Here is a 22913-nt window from a genome sequence, read left to right on the forward strand (position 1 = left end):
TGTAGAATTTTCCCTCGTCCAGAATGTCATATAGTTGGAATCATAGAGTATGAAGTCTTTTTACATTAGTTTCTTGCTCTTAGCAATTCAGATTTCTTCTATGTTGTTTTTTAATGTCTTGATAGCTCATTTCTTTTCATTGCTGAATAGTATGATATTTTATGGACATATGGTTTGTTTATCCAGTCATCCATGGAAGGACATCTTGGTTACATTTTGGTTTTTGCAATTTCTCATGTACTTTTTAACCTTTTATCATACTGAAAATATTTTATCTGCTATTATCGTTTTTTTCATTCAAGTATCATCAGCCCCTACCTTCTCTACTCTATTAGATGATATATTCCTTGACAGCAGTGCCTAATGCCTTTCTCACATGATTAGGCATAAAGCAGGGATAAAAGTGCCTTGCCCATAATAAGTACTCAGCACATGCAGTTTGAAATGAATAGATATTTAGATTTTCCCACTCTGCTAGAGGACCTGGGGCCTTTAGGGAAGTTTTCCAGGTTCATGAGAGCTGCAGGCCTGATCACGACAGCTTGTCATGGCGTTGTAGGACTTGTCATCATCTGTTCTTCAAGGACAATCGTGTTAGCTCTCTTAAGGTTGAGACAGACTCTCACACCAAAGAAATGATCAAAATTAGCTTTTGGCTGAGTTTCCTCCCCTGATATTTGTGGAGCATGTCCTGGTTGTCATGAGGGGCCAAGAAGTAAGAAAGATGTGTTCTGTAGAGTTGGGGCCTCAAACAAGGAGCCCAGGGAGGCTCAGTATGGAGCCCCACGCTGCCGGGGTCCAGCCCCGGTGGATCCAGGGAATTCGAAGGGTGGACAGAGTCGGCGAGGAAAGACTTATTTATTTATTAATATAAGATTAGATTAGGAAGAACTAGTGTAGTAGGAAGATTAAGTGGAGGAAGAGGGCTGAATAGCTTGGATTACTCGGAAGACCAATAAAATTCCAGACAAGGAATTTGCACCATCTATGTTGGGCCACTGGCGCTCGCTTGAATATCTAAGGGTGCCTCGCCTTAGGCTCCCTTTCGCTCGGGTCTTAACAGCCAGGGCAAGTAAGTAGACTTGGCGAGCCTCCGCGCCCCAGATGGAAATTCAGCCTGAAACTAAAGTAAAGAGGAGAGGGAGGGAAAAAGAGAGAGAGACACGGGGGAAACCAGTGCAGCAACTGGCTCTCCTTCTATTGTCCTTCAAGGCCTTTTATACTTTTGATTATACATAGAGATCAATGGGTAATACAAAATTATGTAATGTTAACAGCCCAGACTCTTTCTGTATATCTTTTTGTATACAAAAGGTCTCAGGTGATTTACGTTATCTTTTGGCCAAGAGGCGTGTTAACACTTTTTGGCTCTCTTTCCTAATGAATGTTAATTTCGTTTCCCCTAAGTGTTTTTTTTTAATCTGCATCTCCTTAAAGCGCTAAAGTTACATCTCTATAGAACAAAGGCGTAGTGGGTTATAACAAAGAAGGTACTTAACTCAAAGATCTAATGTTGCTAATACCAGGTCTACTACTTATTTTTCTATATACCAACTATATCTAAAAATAAAGGATATGAAAATTTGGCAGCAAGTATTGGCTCAACAAATGAAACTTATAATCAGTCCTATTCTAATGACTTTGACTCCTCGGAAGCCCTTACATTCCTAGGATGTTTTAAGCTTCCTGTGCCTCCTGCGGTCAGGAGGCCTCAAACAATCACATGCGCAGCTGTACGAGTCCTGCAGGCAGGCTAGAAAGCCATCAGAGGGGTTTTTGGATTGAAACACTCTTTCAAATGCAGAAGACTAAAGCCCTGAATTGACTTTTTCCAGAGAATGTCAGAAGAGTGGAAAAGCAGGCAGATTCTTATTTTTTGGGGGGTGGATGCTCAGGAAATGCCAGGGGGAGAACCTGAGGTCTGATTAGCCTTGCCATCAGAGCTCTTGCCGCATGACCTTGTCACGGGTGGAATTCCTCACGCTGGCTCCCGACACCACGCTGTCGGGACCCTGAACTAGGATGGAACAGAGATCCCCTTCCCGTGCCATCCTCAGATGCAGCTAGCACTCTGAGGAGCATTGCACTCGTAGCTGAGGCCATCCCAACCTGCACGTCCAACCTCCACTCATGGCTCGTTGCCACAAAGAGCCTCCCTTTGGTCTCCCCTCAGGCCCATATGTATGCTACACCTATGCGTAGCCCTGGAGTTGGCTTTAGGAGGAGGGACCTGGGGAAGGGGCCCTCAGAGTTCTGGAGGCAGGCTCATGGCTTATGGGCAGGGAACTGTGGGATCCTGCATAGATCTAGGCCATGAGCTAGAAGGGAGGAGTGAGATCCTTGTGGGCACATCCTCTTAGCACCCTAAACTCCTCATCCAGGGAGCAGAAGCAAAGATGAAGGAGGGCTCGAGCATGGCCTTCCAGACTGTAGACTCCAGGGCAAGGCTTGGCTGCCCAGGCCTAAGGTAGTATGAGAAGAGACCTCACTGAGGCCAAGAAGCCAGCAAAACTCGGGAAAATACATTGTGCGTCAGAAATGAATAGCTACCGCTTTAGATTTGAAAAGAACCTGTAGCTTGTATTACAGTTGCTTCTGAATCATTGATATAGAGAATTTCCTCACAAATTCTACTCTGCAGAAGGGTGGGTGGGTGGGGGGAACAGAGGTGGGGCAGGTGCAGTGATGAGCTGGAGCAGACTCACACCAGCTCTCAGAGCCAACTGTTACATTTTCAGGAATCTTGCTATTTTTAGAAATTAAATGATATAAACTTACAGTTAAATACCTTACACTGAAACAAAGATAATGAATATGTAAATTCTGCTTCCTAATTGTTTCACCATTTTTACTATTGTCTGTGCTCCTGGAGTTATTTCTATCCACTGTGTCTATGTGGGAGAGATACTACGTAATGATGTGCTGTTTGTCCATTTCTTCCCAGCTCCATCACATCACATTTGATGGCATCACCCTGGTAACTTGAAATTGATCGTGGTAGGGATATTTATTAATATAACAGAGAAACTGGTGAACATCCCGAGTCAGGGTCTCTTCCTCTGTTGCTCTCGTGCAAGCCTAGCAGAGGCCTGTGCACCATTCCTCATATTTATTATTGTTTTAAAATACTTATTTGAATGCCCTGGGTCTTAGTTGAAGCATTTGAGATCTAGCTCCCTGACCAGGGGTCAAACCTGGGCCCCCTGCATTGGGAGCTTGGAGTCTTAACCACTGGACCACCAGTGCACCGTTCTAAATCTCTTTTCTAGGCTCTTCAGAGCCATCACACTTGGCTTGCGTCTGGTCCTGGTTTCTGCTCAAACCCTGTCCCTTTTCCTATTCCAGCGGGAGGACACACGTGAATAGCCCAACACCTTGCAAGGTCAGATTCACCTGTTTTTGAACAGACCCTGCCATGTCTGTTTATGAAGGAGAATCTTGAGACTGCAGGGTGAGCTATTATAAAATTTGCCTCTATTCCCGTGTTTATGCAGGTGAATAGGGCATCCTCAATAGCGTAGAAGGGGAAGAAGAGAAGACAGAGGGGTGGGGTAGGGCTGGAGAGAAGGGAGCCTCAGCAGCTAAGGCTGATGGAAGAAGTGTGGTGGTTGTCATCACAGCCCTCCGTGCCCAGACCCTGATTAGACACGGGCTGCACTCAGGCCTGTGCACGTCATAGGGATACCACTTTGAGTTCTTCCCTCTGTTGTTTCTCTTTCTGCATCCTATCTGTTATTTTGACCCCAGGAAAGGAGGTGTTAAGGGCACTGCAGGAAAGAGGGGAAGAGAGACTTTAAGAAGGGAGCCAGCTGCCCATCTGCTGCCTCTGGAGAGAGGAGGAGGTGAAAGGGGAAGGCAAGGGTGAGACACGAGTAGCTCTGTGACCAAGCCCCAGCACCCTAGGGGTGCACTAAGGTGGCTGGAAGTTCTGGCCAGAAGCATGAGGGCAGCAGGATGATGGCTGGGGCCAGGAAACACCAAGGCCACCAGGCTCCGCCTGTTAGGGGTACAAAGGCACAAGAACTTAGCTTTCTAAGTCCTGATCCAGTGCTCTTTATGACAGTCCTCTGGTTTTCTTTTCTATTTTTTCCAGACTGTGCAATTCTAAAATGTGAAAGAAATCAAAGTGAGGCTGCTCTGGGTATGGTGGAGGTGGGAGCCATAACTCCCACCCGATCTCACAGCTTTTACCATCTTTCCCTAAACCACCCCTCCTCAGAACACAGCTCAAAAATCACAGCAGAGAGAGACTCCACTGCCTCTCACATCTCATACCTTGAACTTGTTACTATAAATAAAGCAGGAACATTACCATGGCAACCTGTCTGTTTAAATGGCCCCTTATAGACCAGATTAGCCAGGATCGATCGTGCTTCCTGAATGCAGAATGACTTTCCGTTTATAACAAAAGTTTGAGCAAATTATAGAATAAACCCCTGGGAAAAGATTTCTGAGTCAATGCAATTAAACTGTTATCTGCAGCTCCTCTTAACCACCCATCGGAAGAGACTCCTCAGAGTAATGTGGTCTCCAAGCCCGTGCTGTCCAAGCGGCTGTTATTCACTGCTCCCTTCTGTGCCTCATCCCCAGCAAGCTCTTCCTGCTGTTCTGCATGTGTCATTAGAAAGGACACTTCTGTCTGTAACATCCTGCTTCCCCCGGGCTCGGGTGTCATGTGACGGGGTGCTGTCTTCAGAGATGGACAGATTTTAAATGACACTCCCCATGCAGGCTTGCGGAAGCAGATCTCAGAGCAGATGTAGGCCCAGGCCTCCCCCAGCGGGGGGCTTATTAAGAGGCATTAGTTAGCCCTGAAATCCGTGCTAGTCTGCCATTGTTCCCCGAACACAAGGGCCTGGAATTCCTTTCTTCCCTCAGCAAAACCTGGAGAAGAAGCTCAAGGAGTTTGGCTCAGTTTTGGCTGCATTTTCGAGCAGGAAGTGTTGAATATGGCTTCCTCCCTCCCATGGACTGAATCCTGGGTCCCCAATTCTCTTCCAACTGAAGAAATTGCCTGAAATTCTGTCTTTTATTTAAAATGCAGATACTCCTGGGAAGGGTAGTAATTTAAATAAATTCCCACTAAGTGTCAGGCTGGCATCTTGCTGGGCAGAATGGAAGGGTGGTTGATGTGTCCCTGCAGTATCCCTACAGTGACCTTTTACCCAACCGTCGTCTAGCCCTCCTAGCAATTCTGTGTTGCTGTTGTTCAGTTGCTCAGTCATGTCTGACTCTTTGCGACCCCATGGATTACAGCACGCCAGGCTTCCCTGTCCTTCACTATCTCCCAGAGTTTGCTCAGACTCAATGGGGTCGATGACGAGTTGATGATGCCATGGAGTCGATGATGCCATCCAAACATCTCATCCTCTGTTGCCCCCTTCTCCTCAAGAGAAGTCTGTATCATTTCACCAACCTCTCTCTTTTTACATCTCCACCTGCCACTCATAGCCCCCTGGCTACCACCATTTATTCTCTGTTTCTATGAGTTCGACTTCTTTTTTTTTTTTGATTCTACATTAGAAGTGACACCATGCAGGATTTGTGTTTCCCTGTCTGGCTTATTTCACTTAGCATAACCCTCCAGGTTCATCCCTGTTATCACAAATGGCACAATTTCCTGCTTTTTAAAGGCTGAATAATATTCCATTGTGAATATATGTACTACATTCTCTGTAACCATTCATCTTCCTATGGACACTTGAATTGTTTCCATACCTTGGCTATTGTGAAGGATATTGCGATGAACATGAGAGTGAAAATAGCTCTCTGGGATAAGAGTATTGTTTTCTTTGTATATGCACCCAGAAGCGTTGGTTTATATGACAGTTCTATTTTTAATTTCTTGAGGAAACTCCCTACTGCTTTTCACTGGGCTGTGCAAGTTCATATATTTCCACCAAGAGTGCACAAGTGCTCCCTTTTCTTCCTATCCTCACTAAAACTTATCTCTCATCTTTTTGATAGGTGTCCTAACAGGTATAAGGTGATGTCTTATGGTGTTTTTCATTTTCATTTCCAAGTGATTAGTGGTGTATAGCACCTTTTAATATACCTGTTGGTCCTTTGTCTTATTTGAAAAGTATCTGTTCAGGTCCTTTGCCCATGTTAAAATTGGATTATTTTTTGCTATTGAGTTGCATGAGTTCCTCTACAGGCATATCTTGGAGATATTTTGAGTTTGGTTCCAGACTGCTCTAATAAAGTGACTAACACAGTGTATTGAGTCACATGAATATTTTGGTTTCTTGGTCATGTAAAAGTTATGTTTACACTAAGCTGTAGTCTATTAGTTGTACAAAATGATTATGTCTAAAAATATATGATGCTTTACACCTTAATTATACCTTACCATATTCATACCTTAGTTAAATACCATAATTCATACTTTAATTAAAAAATCCTTCATTGCTAAAAAAATGCGAACATTAACTGCAAACAACAAGCTTGCCACAAACCTTCAAGTTTTAAAAAGTAGTTCCTCTTTCTGACAGTTGACTGTTAGTGTAGAGAAACACAACTGATTTTTGCATATTGATTTTGTTTCCTGCTTCCCTTGCGGCTTCCCTGGTGGCTCAGCTGGTAAAGAATCCTCCTGTAGTGTGTGAGACCTGGGTTCAATCCCTGGGTTGGGAAGATCCCCTGGAGAAGGAAAGGCTACCCACTCCAGTATTCTGGCCTGGAGAATTCCATCAACTGTACATTCAGACACGACTGAGTGACTTTCACTCACTTTGTATAACCTACAAACTTGCTGAATTCATTTATTAGTTCTAACAGGTTTGTGTGTATGTGTGTGTGTGTGTGTGTGTGTGTGGAGTCTTTAAGGTTTTCTACATATAATATGATGTCATCTGCAAACAGAGTTTTACTTCTTCCTTTCTGATTTAAATGCCTATTATTTATTTACTTATTGCCTAATTACTGTGACTAGGACTTTCAGGACTATGTTAGATAGAAATAGTGAGAGTAAGCATTCTTGTCTTGTTTTTGATCTTAGAAGAAAAGCTTTCAGCTTTTACTATTGAGGATGGCGTTATCTGTGGGCTCGTCTTTTGTGGTTGTTATGACTTTGGTAAATTAACATTTGTTATGTGGAGCGTAGAGTGCCAGATGGTGAGCTGCTATTCAACAGCAGACCACAGGGAAATTGAGTTTATTACTCACAGGTCCTGGAGGAAGAATGTGGCATGCCTCAAGGGGCCACACGAGAAGGTCAAGGCAGAATGTAGACAGAGAGATAGGACCTGAGTTAGGATGCCTGTGTTAGGGTTCATGGGTGGAGTGCTTCGGGGTTCCCGATAGGGTCAGATTGGTCAGTTCATACCAAACGAGTGAGTTTCATGAAGCCCCTAGAGGGGTCTCATTTAAGGCATAGAGGCCCCTTAATGGGAGGCAGGGGAAATCGTTGATGACAGGGGCTGTTCAGGAAATCATATTAGAAGCTGATGTTTTCTTGTGACTACGTTTTTAATTTAATTCTTATTTCACAACTGACTAAGATAGTGTGTTGTTTTATTATGATTGAAAAACCATTTCTCTAAACTTTTTTTCTCCCCTTTTAAAAATTGGAGTATAATTGCTTTACAATGTTGTGTTAGTTGCTGCTGTACAACAATGTGAATCAGCTGTATGCATACATATATATATCCCCTCCCTCTCGAATCTCCCCCCGCCCCCCAGTCATCACAGAGCCCTGAACTGAGCTTCCTGTGCTATGCAGCTGCTTCCCACTAGCTATCTATTTAACACATGGGACTGTATATGTGTTAATGCTACAGTGATCTAAATTTTGGTAAAAGATAAAAAAAAATACCCAGGAGTTGGTGATTTTGAAAGTAATGTTAAAGAAAAAATTATTCTGACACTTGTGAAAATGGTAAAGTGAAAGCAAAGTGTTCATCACTCAGTCGCGTCCAACACTTTGTGACCCCATGGATGATAGCCTCAGTCCACGGAATTCTCCAGGCGAGAATGCTGTGAAGTGGGTTGCCATGCCCTCCTCCAGGGATCTTCCTGACCAAGGGATCAAACCTGGGTCTTCTGCGTTGCAGGCAGATTCTTTACTATCTGAGCCAGGAGGGAAGTCATGAAATGGTAAGGAAGACTTTCTTCATGGCTATGGACATGAACTTGGGCAAACTCTGGGAGACAATGAGGGACAGGGAGGCCTGGTGTGCTGTGGTCCACGGGGTCATAAAGAGTCAAACATGACTGGGCTACTGAACAACAAAAAAAAACATTTTGATAAGTGTTAAGTCCATTGCAACAGTGGAGAGAGAATGGGCACAACTCCAAATACAGCAAAGACAGCTGGGAACTTACAGCCAAAAAGCAGAGTGGAGGGAGAGTCAGTGGACAGAGAATTACTAATAAGAGACGTTGAGAATAACGGGATGCCTGCTAAATTGACTTAACAGGATTCTTGCCACGATGGGGCTATCTAGGCTCAGCAAGCATGGGTACCAAGATTGGAGCTTAGTTGAGAAGAGGACTCAGGGACCCTGACTAAGGTTTGGTCAATGAGAGAGGCTTTGTGAGAGAGATGATACTGAGTTGTCTGGAGGATAAGTAAATAAGCTAATAACAAGTTATTATTCCTCTGTTGACATAAGACAATAAAAAGATATTTTACCAGCAAAATGGATTTATTTGGGAACAGCAAAGAATTATAATTCAGGAAATGCGGTCATTGGCAAACCACAGGCAAGACGGGAGAACCAAGGAGGGGAACAGGCTTTTGTAGTGGAGATGGGGGAGTTGGGAGGGGCTGTTATAAACAAAGAGTGCATTGGAGGAAACGAAAAGTTTGAAGTGCAGTGACTTTTCATTGGTTGAATTGTGACAGACCTCAATTGGTTGGGCTGTTACTGGGTAAGGAGAAATTCTTCCTTCCTCCTGCTGGGTAGTTACACAGTAAGCTTCATCCTGTTGGAGACTCAAGGTGCGTCTCTTCCTATTGGGTGTGCAATTGATGTCAAGTGATAGGGTATGAGAGCTGCCCCTTCTGGCCTCCCAGTTTCATTTTGTTTTATTGGAGTATAATTGCTTTTTAATGTTGTGTTAGTTTCTACTGTACAATGAAGTGAATCAGCATTGTGTATACATTTATCCCCTCCCTCCTGGACCTCCCTCCTGCCACCCCCTCCAATCCTACACATCTAGATCATCACAGAGCACTGGGCTGATATTCCTTTGCCTTATAGCAGGTTTCCATTAGAATCTATTTTACACCTGGTAGTGTGTGTATGTCAATCCTAATTTACCAATTCTTTTCACCCTCCCCTTCCCCCAACTCTGCCCCCGTGTCTGCATGCCTGTTATCTATGTTTGCATCTCTATTCCTGCCCTGGAAATAGGTCCATCTGTACCATTTTCTAGATTCCACATATATGCATTAATAATATATGATATTTGTTTTTCTTTTTCTGACTTATTTCACTCTGTGACAGACTCTAGGTTCATCCACCCAATTCCACTTTAAATAAGGTTTCTGTTTATTAGTTTTCATACCTCCAAGGAGTATAAGGAATGTTGCTGCTAAGTCACTTCAGTTGTGTCTGACTCTGCATTTAAAAGGATAACTTATAAACCCTTTTTTTCCCTTCATCGTTGCATACCTATAAATTACAAATATCCCTCAGATCTTCATGGAGCCTTCAGACAGAATCAAGGCTTCGTCATCTGTGGTCTTACCGCACCTAGCTTATGGAGGAGATGTGGCTCTCACCCCATTATATCAGCTTAGCTGTTTGAGTGCCTACTTTTTTTTCTTGGTTATGAACACTGGGACAGGGGTCTTCTCTTTCATCTGTGTAATCTTAGCTTGGATAGTGTTTGACACATGGCTAGCCAAACTGCAAATGATCGTTATTGACTTGGCTCAAAGAAAATGGCAATTTTTCCATTCAATATGGAAATTTATTTGAATATCTGTGCCTGTGTTGGGGTCCATGGCTGTCTTGTCCACTGAACTTGAGACATCAGGAGGACTCAGAAGAAAGGTACCTGCTGATCTTGGTATACTTTACTCATTTTAAGAAACTCAAAATGAAGGTTATCTTACATTGTCAAAAAGTGCTGACTGAAGACTCACAGTGAGTGTGTTTTTAGGGTAGTTTTGAGTTTTAACCGCTTCTAATGGAAGGATCTGTTTTATTTCAAATTAAATTTAGAAAGAAACTCCAACATTAAATTTAGAAAGAAAATCCAGAATTTTAGAAAGAGACTCCAGGATTTTTCTCTCAGTGCTTTGGGCTCCCTTGTGGTGAGATTAACTCAAGGAATTCTTTCTACAAAGTGTTTTATTAGAGTGGCGTAGAGAGGTTCTCAATCAGGAGTCAAGATTCTTGTGTGTGTATTGTAACTCCGCCACCAAGTTCAAGATCTTTTAGGAGTTGTTTAATGCCCCAGCTTCAGGTTCACTTGTAATGTGAAAAGGAATTGATTTGATAAGCCACCTTCCAGATGTAACATGTGTGTGCTTAGTCACTGAGTTGTGTCCAACTTTTTGCAACCTCTTTGGACTATAGCCTGCCAAGCTCCTCTGCCCATGAGATTAGTTTTCTGTGAGATTTTGGATTGCTGTTTTCTAGACAGCACCTTGATTTTTAGATCCTCAACTTTTGATATTTTCTTACTTTTCAGCCTGTCGAGATCTCAGAGCATCGTAATTATAGACATTTTCCCCGAGTGTGTCATGATAAGAATTGGATATAAGTTGGGTGTTATTTCGGGAGCATGGTTTGCATTATGGAGACAGAAAGATGGGAAAATTTTCATGAAAAGGAAAGAATAGCAATGAGGAAGAAGCACCCACAGAGAAAGGAAATAAGCCACTGAGGAGCACGGTCGCTTTGTTTGAACTTCTTGCTTTGTTTTTGACATGACAATGGATGAAAAGCTGATGAGAACAGGAAAGAAGTTCTTACTGCTGATAATGCTGGTGGCAAGAGAAAAAGAAAAATCATTACTCTCAAGCAAAAGGTAGACATATTCCTATGCTGGATCTGCAAGGTGTTGTTTAGGTAATATTGTCATACAAGAAAATGTTCCTCTGTTAGTAAAAATTCCACAGGAAAATATCTTTGATGAGTCTGAAATTCTCTAGTCTATAAGCTCTCATTTCCAGTGAAGGAACTGAATTTTTTTTTTTTTTTTTTTAACAAGTAACCAGCAGAAATGTACTGGTCATAGCTCTGAAGGTTGGGAAGTCCAAGGTCAAGGTGTCAGCATGGTCAGCCTCTGGTGAGAGCTCCTTCCTGGTTATAGCCAGCACCTTCTAGCTGTGTCCTTACATAATGAAAGGGGCTCTGAAGCAGCCGTTTTTAAAAAATAATTTATTTGTTTTGTTTTTGTCTCTGCTGGGTCTCTGTTGCTGCGGTGTTTCTAGTTGCAGAGAGCAGGGTCTTCTCTCTGGTTGTGGTGCGCAGGCTTCTCAACGTGGTGGTTTCTCTTGTTGAGGAGAACAGGTTCCAGGGTGCTCGGGCTTTGTCCTTGTGGCTCCTAGGCTCCCCCAGAGCACAGGCTGTGGTGCAGTTGATCCACGACCTGTGCGATCTTCCAGGATCAGGGATAGAACCTGTGTCTCCTGCATTGGCAGACAGTTTACCACTGAGCCACCAGGGAAGCCCCTGGAGCAGCCATTTTTATAATAAATGTTTTGATCATGTGTGAGTTTTAAAACAATTAGAATCATTGGAATTGTTGCATCATAGCAGAATAGACTTCATTTCTCAAGTCCCGCTACACAATTTGAAGGTTCAAAATAAAAACATGGGATCTTTTGTTCCAAAAACAGGAAAAAAGTGTTGTTAAAGGCAAATAATAAAATGTAAAACCTTTTCCTTTCTTCCACAGTCTCTCTCTTGTCTCGTCAAGTGTTTTCTTTAATTTGCTCTTTAATGTCATTCTAAGCGAAGAAAGATTAAAAATTTAAATTGTTAGTGTGAATTTCACAGTTCATCTTTATATGGCGCAATCCTAGATTTAAATGCAAATATAAGAGAATTTAACTCACATGCAGAGTAACTGAGACCACACATTGTATTTCACAGCTGGTATATGCATATGTATTTATGTATTGTATTCTTAACGAGAACAGTGGAAATGCTACACAAAACTAACTCATCTGTGTTCATTTCACTTCTTGATATGGGTACATTCTACCAACATTCTCTACCTTTGGCATACTGGTGAGTAAAGAAGGTCTGAAAGGAAAAGGAACATGAGTTGATTGGCTTATCTTTTTTCCCACTCTTATTTGCCATCATTTTTGAGGGAAGTAATCAGATAAACAATGAAGCAACCTGAGTAAGAAAGAATGTGATAGAGTTCCTTGCTGGTTTGTGTTCCTCAGAATGCCATTGCCTTCTTTCTGCAGGTGAAGCAAGTTCTGGTTTAAAGAAAAGTGTGGCCTTTCGGGGCTGTCTGTGCCTCTGTTTGCCATAGATGTCAACAGTAATAATGTTTGGCCAAATATCTGGACATCGTGGCACAACCAAGTTGACATGTAGAATTAACTCTCACAGCACCCAAGTACCTGAGGTAATAAGGTAAAGAAAAGAGTCTGTGTTTGTGTCCAAGCAGCCTAGATAATCCTGTTGTTACTGTTGTTCAGTCATTAAGCCATGTTTGACTCTTTGTGACCCCAGGGACTACAGCACACCAAACTTCCCTATCTCCCAGACTTTGCTCAGACTCATCTCCATTGAGTCAATGATGTCATCCAACCATCTCATCCTCTGTCCTCCCCTTCTCCTCCTGTCTTCAGTCTTTCCCAGCATCAGAGTCTTTTCCAATGAGTCAGCTCTTTGCATCAGATGGCCAAAGTATTGGAGCTTCAGGTTCAGCATCAGTCCTTCCAATGAATATTCAGGATTGATTTCCTTTAGGATTGACTGGTTTGGTCTCCTTGCAGTCCAAGAGATTCTCAAGAGTCTTCTCCAGCATCGCAGTTTGAAAGCATCAGTTCTTCAGCATTCAGCCTTCTTTATGGTCCAACTCTCAGATCTGTATATTACTACTGGAAAAACCATGGCTTTGACTACATGGACCTTTGTTAGCAAAATAATGTCTCTGCTTTTTAATATGCTGTCTAGGTTATAGCTTTCCTTCCAAGGAGCAAGATGAAAAAATAACCCTGAGTCAGGTTAAATCCCATTGCATGGTGATACTGGATCCAGGTATAACAAGACTGTATGTGTAAGAGTGTGTGTGTGAGAGAAAGAGAGAGTCACACACACGTAGACACACACACACATAGACACAGACACATACGCTCACAGACACACACACACAGAGACACACACACACACACACACACAATGTGGGAATGTGTTTGCCAAGGACACATTTCTTTTCTCTTATAGACAATGTACTATTGGTCTTCATTATTTCCTCACTATCTTCTCTCCAGGGGCTGGGCAGGTCCTAAGATACAGTGCTTGGAAATCTTGAAAACACAGTGGCTAAGATGTAAGGCCGTGGACTCTGGAGCTATGTTGTCTGAATTTGAATCCTGGAATTGCTATTTACTAACTCATAAGACTGCAGGCTACCCCCTTCACTTCCCTTGCCTCAGTCTTCTCGACTGTAAGATGAGGATAATAATAGAATTTATCTCATAGGCCTGTTGTGAGCGTTAAATGAATTAATTTATGTAAAGTGCTTTCAATAGTGCTTAGTACTTGCTAATGGCTCTATGTTGTGCTGTTTTTCAGAGAGCAGGGTCTCAAATGTTGAAAATCTCTGTTTGTAGAATTATTTATATGTATTGTGAGAATTGGAAGCAGGTGAGAAAGAGAAGTGAGTACTGTCACAACTTGTGTTTCATGGAATAATAGCCATCAACAGATGGCACTGGAGAAAGAACAACGATCAAATCAGGGGACATTCTTTTCCAAATGCTGGGACAGATTTTTCCCTCCAGTCTCCTGAGTAAAATCACATTAGAAGTTTGGGCCCCTGGGTTCAGTGGGGTGGGCTGGCAGCAGTTTGGTGGGGTCCAGGAGGGCTCAGTGGCTCTTAAAGCCTACACTGGAGCTGAGGGATTTCCTTCTCAGAGATGCAACTGGCTGGCAGGACCCATTTTGGTCTCCAATGTCTTCTCTTGCTTGTGGCTCTGCTTCGAGCCTGGCATTTGTGTCTTTGAGGTTGGCAACTTTCTCCTTTTCCAAGCTGACTCATATGAGAAGAGGAACCCTTCTGACTCAGTTGCATTTTAGGTGTCATTTCCAAGTAGGCTGGAATTGGCGCTGAAATGGGGTTTGGACGTGGAGGATTAAAGCAGGGGGCTGCTATGTATGCGTGTGTGTGCGTACATACATGTGTATGCATGTACACGTGTGTATTTAGGGTGATGGGAGTGGTTGGAAGGACAAGTGGATGAAGTGGTGTTCATCTGAACAGGGTAGCATCCAGGGAAAGGAGACTTCTGCTCCCCAGCTCTTCCTTCCTTCCTTCCTTTTCCTTTCTGAGATGCAGCACTCTTAGATGGCTTAGTAGTTGCGGCATACAACACTCTAGTTGCAACTTGAAGGCTTAGTTGCCCAGGGGCATGTGGGATCTTACTTCCCAGACCAGGGATTGAACTTGTGTCTCCTGAATTGGGAGGTGAATTCTTGACCACTAGATGATGAGGAAAGTCTTTCCTGCGCCCCAGTTCTTACCGCATTTCTCTTTTCCTCTTTGTGAAGCTGGTAAACAAATCATCCACTGGAAGTTCAGGAAACGTTTAACTTAGGTCACAGATTTTTACCTCCAGTCTTTGTGACCTTTAAAATGGAGCACACATCCCCACTGGGTGTTGAGGCTGTCTGAGGGATTAACCTAGTCATTACAGTTATTTTACTCGAAAGGAAGAACTCTCAGATTCTCTCAGGGCCTAAATGCTATTGATAATCTCAAAAAGGTTCCCGCCCCCTCCCCGCTTGTAGATTATAAAAAAGTGAAAGTCGCTCAGTCATGTCCGACTCTTTGTGACCCCATGGACTACACAGTCCATGGAATTCTCCAGGCCAGAATACTGGAGTGGGTAGCCATTCCCTTCTCCAGGAGATCTTCCCAACCCAGGGATCGAACCCAGGTCTCCCACACTGCAGGTGGATTTTTTACCAGCTGAGCCACAAGAGAAACCAGAGAATACTGGAGTGGATAGCCTATCCCTTCTCCATGGGATCTTACTGACCCAGGAATTGAACCGGGGTCTCCTGCAAGGCAGGTGGATTCTTTACCAACTGAGCTATCAGGGAAGCCCCTTGTAGATTAGCTGTGGTTACCCTTCCTCTGCCCCCCAGCTGTCTGCTCCCCTCCTGCTCGGGTATCAGGAGTTTGCTAGGAAGAGGTCAGAGGTACAGGGAGAACGTGTATGGGGGCACATGGTCTGTGTAGGCGTGTGTGTGTGCTAAGTCACTTCAGTAGTGTCCGACTCTCTGCGACCCCATGGGCTGAAGCCCACCAGGCTCCTCTGTCCATGGCGATTCTCCAGGCAAGAATACTGGAGTGGGTTGCCATGCTCTCCTCCAAGGTATCTTCCCAACTCAGGGATCAAACCCGGGTCTCTTCCATCTCCGGCATTGGCAGGCGGGTTCTTTACCACTAGCGCCACTTGGGAAGCCCTCTGTGTAGGCATGGGGTGACTTTTCAGAGTTAGGGAAAGACGGTCTTCAAAAGACCTCTTAGATTTTGTCCTATTATCTTTTTCCTGTTTATGAGGAATAGAAATGAATAGTACAAAATCACTATGTAAATTTGAGAAGATAGAGGAGGAGGGAGAGCTGGAGAGGGCAGGGTTAATTTTCAGTTGCTACTTTGAAACTTGAAAGGGAGGCAAGAGGGAAGGAGAGTGTGAGAGACAGAGAGCTCACCTCCTCCTCACTCTCCTTTCCAGAGGTGAGGGGGGCATTCCCAGAGCCATCAAGCGTGGGGGAGCCTGCCGCCCTGGCCGAGCCTCCCTGGCTGGCTCAGGAGGACTTGCTCTGAGTGTTCCCTCTGGAGCTGCGGGAGAGGGCGTGGAGAAGGGAGCTCAGCCCTGACTCCTGTGTCAGCTGGGCCTCCCAGGTGACGCTTGGCAGCCAGCCTGGGTCATTTGCATTTTCACAGCCAAAGGGCTGCTCTCAAGATGTTCTCTGCAGATATTTAAGTTGCTGGATTCCAAAGCATCTCCAGGGCACTCGGGCCCCTCTTCCTCCATATGGTCATTGCAGCAAACTTCATGTTTCGTAATTATGAAGAGAATGTTGTTGGGACTTTGATGCCTATGGGGATTATAGTAATAACAACATCAGCGTGGGTTCTTTCCTTCTCGTCCTCCTTCCCTTCTTCTTTCAAGCTTTTGAGATATGTCCATTCCTGGAAGGAAGACAGAGCCCAGTGGCCTGGTCCAGGCTTAGCCATCCTGCCTCCAGATGCAGAAGGAGGTGTCTTGGGTAGACAAGCTTCCCGTGTTAAGATATTGCAGTGGTCAGTCAGTTCAGTTCAGTTGCTCAGTCGTGTCCGACTCTTTGCGACCCCATGGACTGCAGCATGCCAGGCTTCCCTGTGCATCACCAACTCCTGGAGTTTACTCAAACTCATGTCCATCGAGTCGGTGATGCCATCCAACCATCTCATCCTCTGTCGTCCCCTTCTCCTCCCGGCTTCAATCTTTCCCAGTATCAGGATCTTTTCCAGTGAGTCAGTTCTTTGCATCAGGTGGCCAAAGTATTGGAGTTTCAGCTTCAACATCAGTCCTTCCAATGAATATTCAGGATTGATTTCCTTTAGGATGGACTGGTTGGATCTCCTTGCAGTCCAAGGGACTCTCAACAGTCTTCTCTAACACCACAGTTCAAAAGCATCAATTCTTTGGTGCTCAGCTTTCTTTATAGTCCAACTCTCACATCCATACGTGACTACTGGAAAAACCATAGCTTTGACTAGACAGACTTTTGTTGTCGAAGTAATGTCTCTGCTTTTTAGTATGCTGTCTAGGTTTGTCATAGCTTTTCTTCCAAGGAGCAAGAGTCCTTTAATTTCATAGCTGCAGTCACCATCTGCAGTGATTTTGGAGCCCCCCAAAGTAAAGTCAGCTACTGTTTCCACTGTTTCCCCATCTATTTGCCATGAAGTGATGGGACCAGATGCCATGGTCTTCGTTTTCTGAATGTTGAGTTTTAAGCCGGCTTTTTCACTCGAACATCCTTTGTCATCATTTGCTATTGCAGCTGTAACAAATTACCACAAATGTCATGCCTTAAAACAACACTCCTTTGTTTTCGCACAGTTCTATAGTCATAATTCTCGAAATAGGATCGCTTTGAGGATCCTCTGTTTAGATTCTCACAGGTGTTGGCAGGGCTGCATTCCTTTCTGGAAGCTCTGGGAATGAATCTGTTGCTATGTTCATTCAGGTGGTTGGCTGATTTCGGTTCCTTGGGTTGTTGGACTGAGATTTCCTTGGTGGCTGCTGGAATTGGGTTGGGGGTGGGATTGGGCTGGCCTTTGGCTCTTAAATCTGCCTGCCCATTTTCTGTCTCATGCTTTCCATGTGGCCCACCTCTTATGCTTGAATCTCTGTGATTTTTTTCCTTTCTGCTGCATCACATTGATTTCCAGCCAGAGAAAATTCTGATTTTTAGTTAAGGCTTAAATGATTAGATTGCATTTACCTGGATAATCCAGGATAATCTCCATATTTTAAGGTCATTGATTAATGACCTTCATTCTACTTTCAAAGTCCTTTTTTGTAATTAATATAATATATTCACAGGTTCCAGGAATGGGAGCATTGCTTGAATTACTGCATTCTATAAATAATTCATTGACTATCTCTGCTGCCCAAGGGTGAGAAAACATTGCAACCTTTGCAAGGGGGTCTGCCCACCATGTCCAATGGATGATGGGAAGGACTGAATGAAGAGCATGAAGGGACCTGAAGCCAGATACAGGACACTTCCATCCTTTAAAGGGAAGTAAAGTCCACTGGTGCAGCTCAGAACCGCTGAGCTGGAGAGACTGTTGGAGATAAGAACCTGCCTACCCCATCAAGATGGGGCCATGGAGGCCCAGAGAAGTGGCATGTCTTGGCCAAGGTCATGGTTACACCAGAACCAAAGAGTTCTGAAAGCAGTCTTTATAAAGCCTGATGGGGGCTTTCCAGATTTAAACATGTTTTTTTAGATCTTTGGCCTTTTTGCACTTTACCTTCAAAGACAGATGGTTCAAACAGACTGCATAGCCTTGAAAAGATAAATGACTGTGGCTTTCCTGGCTCTAGGAAGCTCAAATCAATAGCATGATGGCTGGGGCATATGTGAGCATGACTGTGGCCTCTCTGCAGCCTGGGGATGCTTGGTCATGATAGCCAGCAAAACATGCCCCATCTTATTCTTACAACTCTGCTGAGAATAATTCTTATTCTAACCATTTCTGCTGGGGGGTCCTGGGTCCCCTCGTGGCCAGACCCCATGTCCCTCCTTGGCATAGCCACCAGCTCTCAGGACAATGAGAAGACAGGAGGCCTGCTGTATGAACTGATCTGACACCTCTGGTGGAGGAAATGTGGAGTGGAATTTCTCTGCTCATTGCTCGGGGAAGGCGGCATTTCCCCAGGCCAACAGCTCTATTTCAGATCTGCCGGTGGCAAGAGGTTCAGTAGAGACGGCTTCATTGTTCAGGAGCTTTATTCTCAGGTCTCTTCTGCTCACCCTAGGCTCCTTTTTATCTGAGTCTAGAGGCATCCAGCTCCTGGGGGTTTACATAAAGCAAAGTGCTCTCAGGCTAAGAATATATCCACCCCCTTCCCTGGGCGATGTGCCTGGGAGGTGAGGAAACTGACTCACTGCATATCTGACTCTATGAAAAGACAAATATATGAAAAAACTACTGGATTAATGACAGGAAGAATTTGGATATTTTTAGCATACGAGGGCAGAGTTAGTTGCGGTAAAGTCCTAGAAGATGGAAGCTTCTATTTGAAAAAAGAGCTGTTTGCCTTCAATGTTTTAGATGTATTTAGCAGTGGGGGCTCTCGAGTGGTAAGTGAGGCAGCGAAGGGGAAAACTGCTGTGGGCAAATGCCCCGTGGTGATCTTAGCAAGAGCAGAGCAGAGTGGTGTGGGGATTTGTCTGTGAAGCCCGGCATGGCCGGCCTTCTCACAAAACAGAGACTCCATCTGATCCTCAGAGTACCTCTCTGCTGGTACAAGTGAGACGCTGGGCTGGCAGTCCAGCACCATGTCTGCCTGGGTACAAAAAGCAGGGAAACTTGGGCTGCAGGTGAGCTATGGGTATGTGGCCGCCCGTGAAAACACCCCAGAGTCTTCTATAGGGGTCCCCAGCCTCCTGTTGCCATTCTGCCTGTGAGAGGAAGTGGGTCTGTCCCCCAGAGCTCATCCCTTGCGCCCTGGTAGGCATGATAACTACTCGCTTGGAGATTTCTGTAGATTTCTACTACTCCCTCCTGAAAGACCCCAGGGGTTTCTCCTGCCTATTAACTGAATACACAGTTCTAGAGAACATGCAAAGTGTTAACAAAATGGTGAGTGTCTGTCACTGAAGGCTTGGTACGTGCCAGTCAAAGGTTATTCTTTGGGCAATTTGTTCCTAGGGAAAACGTGTGCTGGTTCTGTATCCAGTAGCCATTCTTATCCCCTCTTGCTGGTATAATCAACCTCCTGCTATTGAAGACATTGAAGATTCCTTCTCAAGTGGTACACATGGCAGCTGGAATCAATGATTTTAGAGCCAGATGACTAAAGTGTGAATCTCAATTCCAGCACTTACTCACTGCGACCTTATTTAACTTCTCTATGCCTCAGTTTCCTCATCTGTAAAGTAGGCACAATAGTACCACATCTTTAATAGATCGCTTTGAAGAGTAAATGAGTTAATGCACATAAAGTGATTATGACAGTAGCTGGCATATAAGAAGTATTCAATCAATGTTAGTGATTGTTATTATTGCTATTATGTCCCAGCCTCTTCTGAAGTTTGGGTGTAGGCATATTACATATTACTGGCCAGGTGGCTCTGTGAGGAAGTCTACTGGGGACTTCTGGACCATGCACTGGAAGTCATGGGCATTGTCCATTTGGTTGCTCATGAACAGGTCTGAAACTGCAGAGGCAATTCCAGCCGTGGAACCATCTGTCTTTGGATATTTTATTATATGGAATTAATAACTTGTTTTTATTTCTTAAGCCTTTTCAACTCTTACAGCCCAAAACATCATAACTGATGGACCTATTAATAGTAATGGCACAGAAGGCCTTGCTAGAATTACACCTAATACTTATCAGAATTAGTGCAGTTAAGCCATGTGTGGAATTAAATGTATGTGACAGTATAGTTAGGATGGTTCTTTGCTTTAAATTATTTAAAAAATTTAATATTAGTACACTCATGTGGTAAAAACTTCAAAAAGTATGAAAAGACATACTTTAAAAAATAAAAAAAAACCCTCCCTCCCACATTGGTCATTTATGTTTTCAGTTCTTAGGTCCCAATGGCCAGATTACCACTGTTTTATTTACTTTTCCAGAGATTATGAAAATAAACACATACATAAAGCAAATACATCATTTTCCTCCTTTGTAATATAGATGTTAGCAGAGCTATGACCAACCTAGATGGCATATTAAAAAGCAGAGATATTACTTTGCCGACAAAGGTCCATATAGTCAAAGCTATGGTTTTTCCAGTAGTCATGGATGGATGTGAGAGTTGTACCATAAAGAAGGCTGAGTGCTAAAGAATTGAAGCTTTTGAACTGTGGTGTTGGAGAGGACTCTTGAGAGTTCCTTGGACTGCAAGGAGATCCAACCAGTCCATCCTAAAGGAAATCAATCCTGAATATTCTTTGGAAGGACTGATGCTGAAGCTGAAGCTCCTATGCTTTGGCCACCTGATGCAAAGAACTGACTCATTGGGAAAGATCCTGATACTGGGAAAGATTGAAGGCAGGAGGAGAAGGGGACGACAGAGGATGAGATGGTTGGATGGCATCACTGACTCAATGGATATGAGTTTGAGCGAGCTCTGAGAGATGGTGAAGGACAGGGAAGCCTGGCATGCTACAGTCCATGAGATTGCAAAGAGGTGGACACGATTGAACGACTGAACAACAACAGATACTATACACGTCATTCCCTGGTGGCTCAGCAGTCAAGAATCTGCCTCCCAGTGCCTGCCAATGCAGGAGACATGGTTTCAATCCCTGGGTAGGAAAGATCCCCTGGAAAAGGAAATGGCAACCAACTCCAGTATTCTTGCTTGGAAAATCCCATGGACAGAGGAGCTTGGAGGGCTACCGAATTGGGTGTGACTTAGTGACTAAACAACACATCATTCCGTACCTTGCTTTTTTCACTTAATATGTTTTAGTGAGTTTTTCATATCAATATATAAAGAGGTTTCTTATTTTTTTACTAGTTACAGAACACTTCATTGAGTTTATTTAACTAGTTCTCCCCTGACAAATAGGCAGATTCTCTCCAGTCTCTCCCTGTTGACTGTAGTGCTGCAATTAATAAGGTGTATATATGCAATTCTGTAGATATGCAAATATATACATAGGGTAAACTCCCCAGAGTGGGATTGCTGGAACCAAGAGCACATACATTTGGAATTTGATAGCTATTGCTAAATTGCCCTCCATCTGGGTTGTGAAAATTTATACTCCCACCAGCAACTTATGACAGTGCCTGTTTCCCACAGCCTTGGCAATGGAACATGCTATCAAATTTTGGAATTTGGCCAAATTTATGGTGAAAATGATATCTTAGGGAAGTTTTAATTTGCATGTTCCTTACTATGAGTAAAACTGAGCATTTAAAAATATATTTTGGGATAATTTTCATGTTCTTTGAATTGTCTGTTTATAGTATTTGTCCATTTTTCTAATGGGTTATTGGCCTTTCTTCTTATCAATCGCTAGAACTTTTTATATACTAGGAAGATTTTTCTATGTCTGTGATGAGTTGTAATTATGTTTCCCAGTTTGTCTTTGTTTTTTTTTTTTTAATGATGGGGTTTACTTTTGTTAGGCCAAAATTTAAAATTTTGATTTTATATAGTTGAATGTATTGATATTTTTTTCATGGTTTCTGGATTTGGGATCATAGTTAAAAAGCACTCCACACTCTTAAGATTATGAAAAATTGTCCCATCTATTCACTTACTACCTTGACAGTCAGTCATTGACTGACTGACTGATTGATTGTTTATTTATTTAGTTTTGGTTCACCAGGTCTTCGTTGCTGTGTGTGGGCTTTCTCTGGTTGCAGCGAGTGGGGCCTCTCGTTGCGGTGCGCAGGCTTCTCGTGGTGCTGGCTTCTCTTGTTTGGGAGCATGGGCTCTCAGCGTGGGGGCGTCAGTAGCTGCAGCTCGTGGGCTCTAGAGTTCAGGCTCAGTAGTTGTGGCACGGGCTTAGTTGCTCCGTGGCATGTGGGATCTTCCCGGACCAGGGATTGAACCTGTGTCCCCTGCATCGGCAGGCAGATTCCTATCCACTGCGCCACCAGGGAAGTCCTGATTTATTTTTTATATTTAAAAATTTGATCCATTTGGAACATATCTTAGAACATACAGAGAGATATGAGTACCTTAACATTGCCCCTATAGCTACCTGGGCTTCCCTGGTGGTCAGACAGTAAGCAGTGTGAGAGACTTAGGTTCAATCCCAGGGTCGGGAAAATCCCCTGGAGAAGGAAATGGCAACCCACTCCAATATTCTAGCCTGGTGGGCTATTGTCCATGGGGTCCCAAAGAGTCAGACATGACTTAGTGACTTTCACTCACATATAGGTACCTAATTGCTCTCCTGTTATTTGAGAGTTCATTTTTCCCACTGACTTGCTGTTTGTTCTTTTTCTGGATGTTACTTTCTATTCTGTTGGTTTACCTGTTTATCAGCCAGTATTTTGCTGCTTTAAT

Source organism: Oryx dammah, unplaced genomic scaffold (assembly GCF_014754425.2).
Source record: "Oryx dammah isolate SB20612 unplaced genomic scaffold, SCBI_Odam_1.1 HiC_scaffold_20, whole genome shotgun sequence".
Classification (NCBI taxonomy): Eukaryota; Metazoa; Chordata; class Mammalia; order Artiodactyla; family Bovidae; genus Oryx; species Oryx dammah.